The sequence below is a fragment of the Harpia harpyja genome, unplaced genomic scaffold, assembly GCF_026419915.1.
Source record: "Harpia harpyja isolate bHarHar1 unplaced genomic scaffold, bHarHar1 primary haplotype scaffold_46, whole genome shotgun sequence".
NCBI lineage: Eukaryota > Metazoa > Chordata > Aves > Accipitriformes > Accipitridae > Harpia > Harpia harpyja.
The window spans coordinates 686075-690487 of NW_026293385.1; the positions used below are offsets into that span (position 1 = coordinate 686075).

The 4413-nt window shown below is 58.5% G+C and overlaps 1 non-coding gene across 1 annotated transcript; it reads right to left on the reverse strand.

Moving 5' to 3' along the window:
• Positions 1 to 2288: 2288 nt before the first annotated feature.
• LOC128138440 (small nucleolar RNA SNORD45) lies at positions 2289 to 2373 on the reverse strand. The gene has a single exon (XR_008234006.1). It is a non-coding gene; the product is annotated as a small nucleolar RNA SNORD45 (small nucleolar RNA).
• Between the last annotated feature and the right edge of the window lie 2040 nt (positions 2374 to 4413).

Sequence of the window (4413 nt, forward strand, 5' to 3'; positions counted from 1 at the left end):
AGGGGGTGACGGGGGCGGCCCGTCGTCCCCCTCCCACGACAAGAACGAGACCCTCAAGGCCAAGGTGGAGAAGCTGAAGGAGGAGCTGGCGGCCAGCAAACGCAGTACGGGCAGAGCTGCGGGGGGGGCATTATGTTGTGGGGGGGCGTTACGGTGTGTGTGGGGGGCACTGCTGGTTTATTTGGGGGTGACCCTGACACAGACAACCCCCCCGAACAGCTCTGGAGAAGGCGGAGAACGAGGTGCAGGCCATGCGGCGCCAGGCCGAGGGGCTGACGCGGGAGTACGACCGGCTTCTGGACCAGCACGCGCGCCTGCAGGTAGGGAGGGGGGGGGCACCCCAAACCCCCTACTACGACCCCCCCCCCCCAACCCCCCTTTCAACCCCCCCCCCAACCCCCCTTTCTTACCCTTAACCACCCGCTCTGGCCTGCCCCCCCCCCTCCCCAGCAGCCCATGATGGCCCCTGGGACAAGAAGGAGGAGTGATGACTCGGCCAAGCCTGGCCACACCCACCGGGCCACGCCCTTCCCTCCCCCCCATCCCAGTTCAGGGAGTGGGGGCAAAACTTGGACAAGGTGTTTCCAGCCCCCCCGGCCCTTACCCTGTGTTTGGGGACGCCCTGCTCTGTGGCAGCACTCCGGGGGGGTGGGGGGGCACGGGGGGGGCTCTGAACCCCCGTTTCAGGGGGTCCGAGCCCCCCCTTTTGCCCCTTCCAGGGGGGGTTTCCCCAGGTGTGCACAGTGGGGGAACTCCCCCCCCCCCAAAAAAACACACCAGCTTCTGCTTCAATAAACATGTGGGATCAGGCCACGCTCGTCTCCACCTCCCACCCTCTCGGGGACCCCCCCCCAGCACCCCAATTTCCCCCTCCCCCAGGTCCCTTTTTACCCCCCCGTTGTCACCCAGGTACGGAGATCCCCGAGGCTCAGCCATTTTTATTGGCACCATGCACAGGAACGGGGAGCTGGGGGGGGAGGGGGGCAGCTCGTTTGTCCGTCCATCCAGGCCCCACGGCCATTGCAGCGTGGGGTTAGTCCGTCCCATCTGTGGGTCCCGTAAGGCTGCAGGGACGGCCGTGGGGGCCGTCTCACCGTGGGGCTGGCCGTCTCGCCGTGGGGCCGGCCGTCTCACCGTGGGGCGGGTTCCTCCACGAGCGGGGCACCCCACGCGCTACAAGGCGGCGTGCAGGGCCCGGGCCTGGCCCCGCAGCACTTTGAATTCCCTCTGCACAAAATCCGTCAAAGCTTTCCGCATTTCCACCTGGGGGGGAGGGGGGGGGGAACGAGCCGGGCCCCGTTGAGCCGTGGGGCCGGGAAGAAGAGACCCCACAGAGCCGTGGGGCAGAACGGGGTTGTTTTGTGTGTGTCCCCCCCCCGCCGTGGGGCAGCTCCCCCAGCGCTCACCGTTGACGTACCCTCCGCCCGGAGTCGCTCCAGGAGGGGCCGGACGCTGAACGGTCGCCCCACGACCACCGTAATTCGCTACGGGACAGCGTCAGTAACCCCCCCGCAGCCCCCCCCCACCCCAAAGCCCACCGCCTGCCCCATAGCCAGCCGCACAGCCCCCCCCCCCCCCCCCCCCAAAGCCACCCTACCCTGCTCTCAGTTAGCGAGGTTTAGGAATACCTCTGTGGTGCCGCTTTTGGGAGTTTCTCCTTGGAAATCGAGGCAAGAGACGCCTTTCCCAAGGTGCAGAAGAAACCGCGTAGACTTGTGCGTACTTTCTAGGTCATGCAAGTAAAGCCAGATGCCAGCCAGAGACCGGGAGCGTGTTTGCATTTCTCCCCCGATAAGTCAAATGCCCTATTTTTCATGGGTTTCTCATAGGAATAGGAATCGTGAGCGGGCACAGAAGGGTTTCTGTGCTGGGATACAGGTCATTGTTTTGTCATCGCAGCTTGCACGGTGCCGTTTTGAGCGTTGACAGCGCACCAATGTTTACCTACTGCTGAGCGGTGCTTATGCAGAACCAAGGGCTTCTCCGTTTCTCGCTCTGCTGCCCCAGTGAGCTGGCTGGGAGGGGACACAGCAGAGACCGCTGCCCCGAGCTGACCGACGAGGTACCACGGTCCGTTCCACGTAGTGTCACGCTCAGCAAGAAATTCGGGACTGGGGGAGTCTTCCCAAGGCAGCCGTCGCACCGAGATGGCTGGGCGTCTGCCTGCTGGTGAGAGGTGGTCGGTGGTTGCTGTCACGTCCGTTGGTTTCCTTTCTTATTCCCTGCGCTTGTTAAACTGTCTTTATCTCGACTCCCTTAGGTGACAGCCTAAGGAAAATGGAGCCTCCTGGGTCTCAGAGTAATTCCAGAGCTAAAGCGGCGACAGACATCGGCTCTGGATCAGATAATACGTGCCGACGCTCATCGCTGACCCAAGAAGACATGCTCCTCCTGTCCTACCCGAGGGTTTCAAATCCAACACGCTTTCTTCCTAAAGCAGGACGCTGCCTTATTTACTTGTAACGCCGTTCCTACGCTCCTTGAGATGCGGCTAGAGGTGGGTTACGCAGACCATCAAGCCGCCGTTTGGGAGCACCAGAGCCTTTTGGGTACTGTTTGTCACCACGGTTTGCGTGAGAAGGGAACTAAAACACAATAGACGGCGAGAAATTTAACCTGCCGTGGAGATAGCTACGGTGAGCAAGTCCGATTTTGTGCTTTACAAAGCATCATTTTTAAAATTCAACCCTGAGTTTTGCAAGTGTAAACCCTTATTTTTATAATGCAAGCCTCAATGTTAGGGCAAAAAGCATCAATTTAAAAGACCAAAGCCTACTTTGGGGGGTGCAAACAGTCATTTTTAAGGTCCAGACCCACATATATGGAGTACAAAAACTAATTTATTAGCTCCAAGGTCCGTTCTTAAGGTTCAGAGACTCATTTTAAGGGCCCAGAGCATCATTTTTAAGCCCCAAAGTCTGATCTGGAAGGACCAAAGCCTCATTTGTAGAGTCTAAATCCGAATTTATACAGTCCAAAGCCTCATTTTTACTTTCCAAACTCTTAGCTTTGCCTTCCAAAGCCTCATTTTAGTTTCCAAAACCTTCATTTTTAGGGTGCAAAGGCTCAGTGTTAGTTTGCATAGTCTCATTTTCAGGGTCCAAAGCCTCTTTTTTAGGATCCAGACAGGCATTTTTAGGGTCCAAGCTGCATCTGGAGTGTCCAAACCCTCATTTGGAGGGTCCAAAGCCCACTTCTAGGGCTCAAAGCCTCATGCTTAGGTCCCAAAGCCTCATTTTTAGGGTCCAAAGCTTTGATTCTAGGGTTGAAGGACTTCAGTTGTAGGCTCCCAACCCTCTTTTTAAGGTACAAACCCCTCACTTAGGGCTCAAAGCCTCATTTCCTTAATGCCCGAGGCATATAATGAGCATCCAAAGACCCATTTGTAGGGTCCAAAGCCCCATTTTAGGGCCAAAATCCTTGTTTTTAGGCTTTAAAAACGGCCCTTTGGAAATGGTGACTCATATGGGCCCTGGCAATATGAAAGAGGGGTCTCAGCATCCCCGGGCCCCCGCTGCCTGCGGCTGTCTGAACCTGTCCCAGCTCTTTCTGGGAGACGGAGATCGCCGCAGGAAGGGGTTACTGGGAGGAGGTACTGGTCCGGCCGACTTGGGAGGGTCCGTACCAGTTCCTTGTGCTCTTTCTAGTTAGCGCCCAACAAGAAGAGGGTGGAAGACGACCTCCGGCAGAGCCTGCCGTACCTGCGGGACACTCGAGCCACCTTGCCAGCGGTGGCCATCAGGTTCATCGGTGGGCCACAGTCCTTGGCCGCAAGGTCTTGCCGCACGGCACCCGAGGAACCGGAGCTGCGGGATATCTGCGACGGCGAGGAGGGGCTGGTGGGGCAGGGGACGGGGACTGGGCAGGGTGCCGTGGTCTGCAGGGGACTCCTGGGGGTCTCTGCAGGCAGTGGGGGGGGGTCACGGCTGCTCCGCTGCCTTCTCTTGTGGCCCTCCCGCCCTTGGCGAAAGACCCTGAACTCTCCGTCAGGACTCCAGCAGCGGAGGAGATCTTTGTCCCGATAAGAGAGATGCCAACGTCGGGATGGAGCCTGCAGTCGCTGTGCTGCTGGCCCCTGGTAAGCCCTGAAGAAGTGAAATCCTCCTCTGGAAAACAGCTGTATTTTAATAAATTTAGGGTTTTTTTAATAAAGCTGGAACAACAAGCCCAGTCCCATGCTGTCCTTCCCATGGAGAACACCCAGAGCGTGCTGAGCAGACAGCGTCATGCCTGGCTTGTGCTGCTGCCTGCAGGACAGCACAGCGGGACCCAGGGTGTCCTTGCAGAAAAGTCCCAGCTGCTCCGCTGGACCACAGAACCCGGAGAGGAGGAGGAGGAGAGAAGCTTTAGCCCAGCCTGCCTCTCCTGAGACATCTCAGGGCACCCGTGCTCTGCCGAGCTGGCAAATTGTCA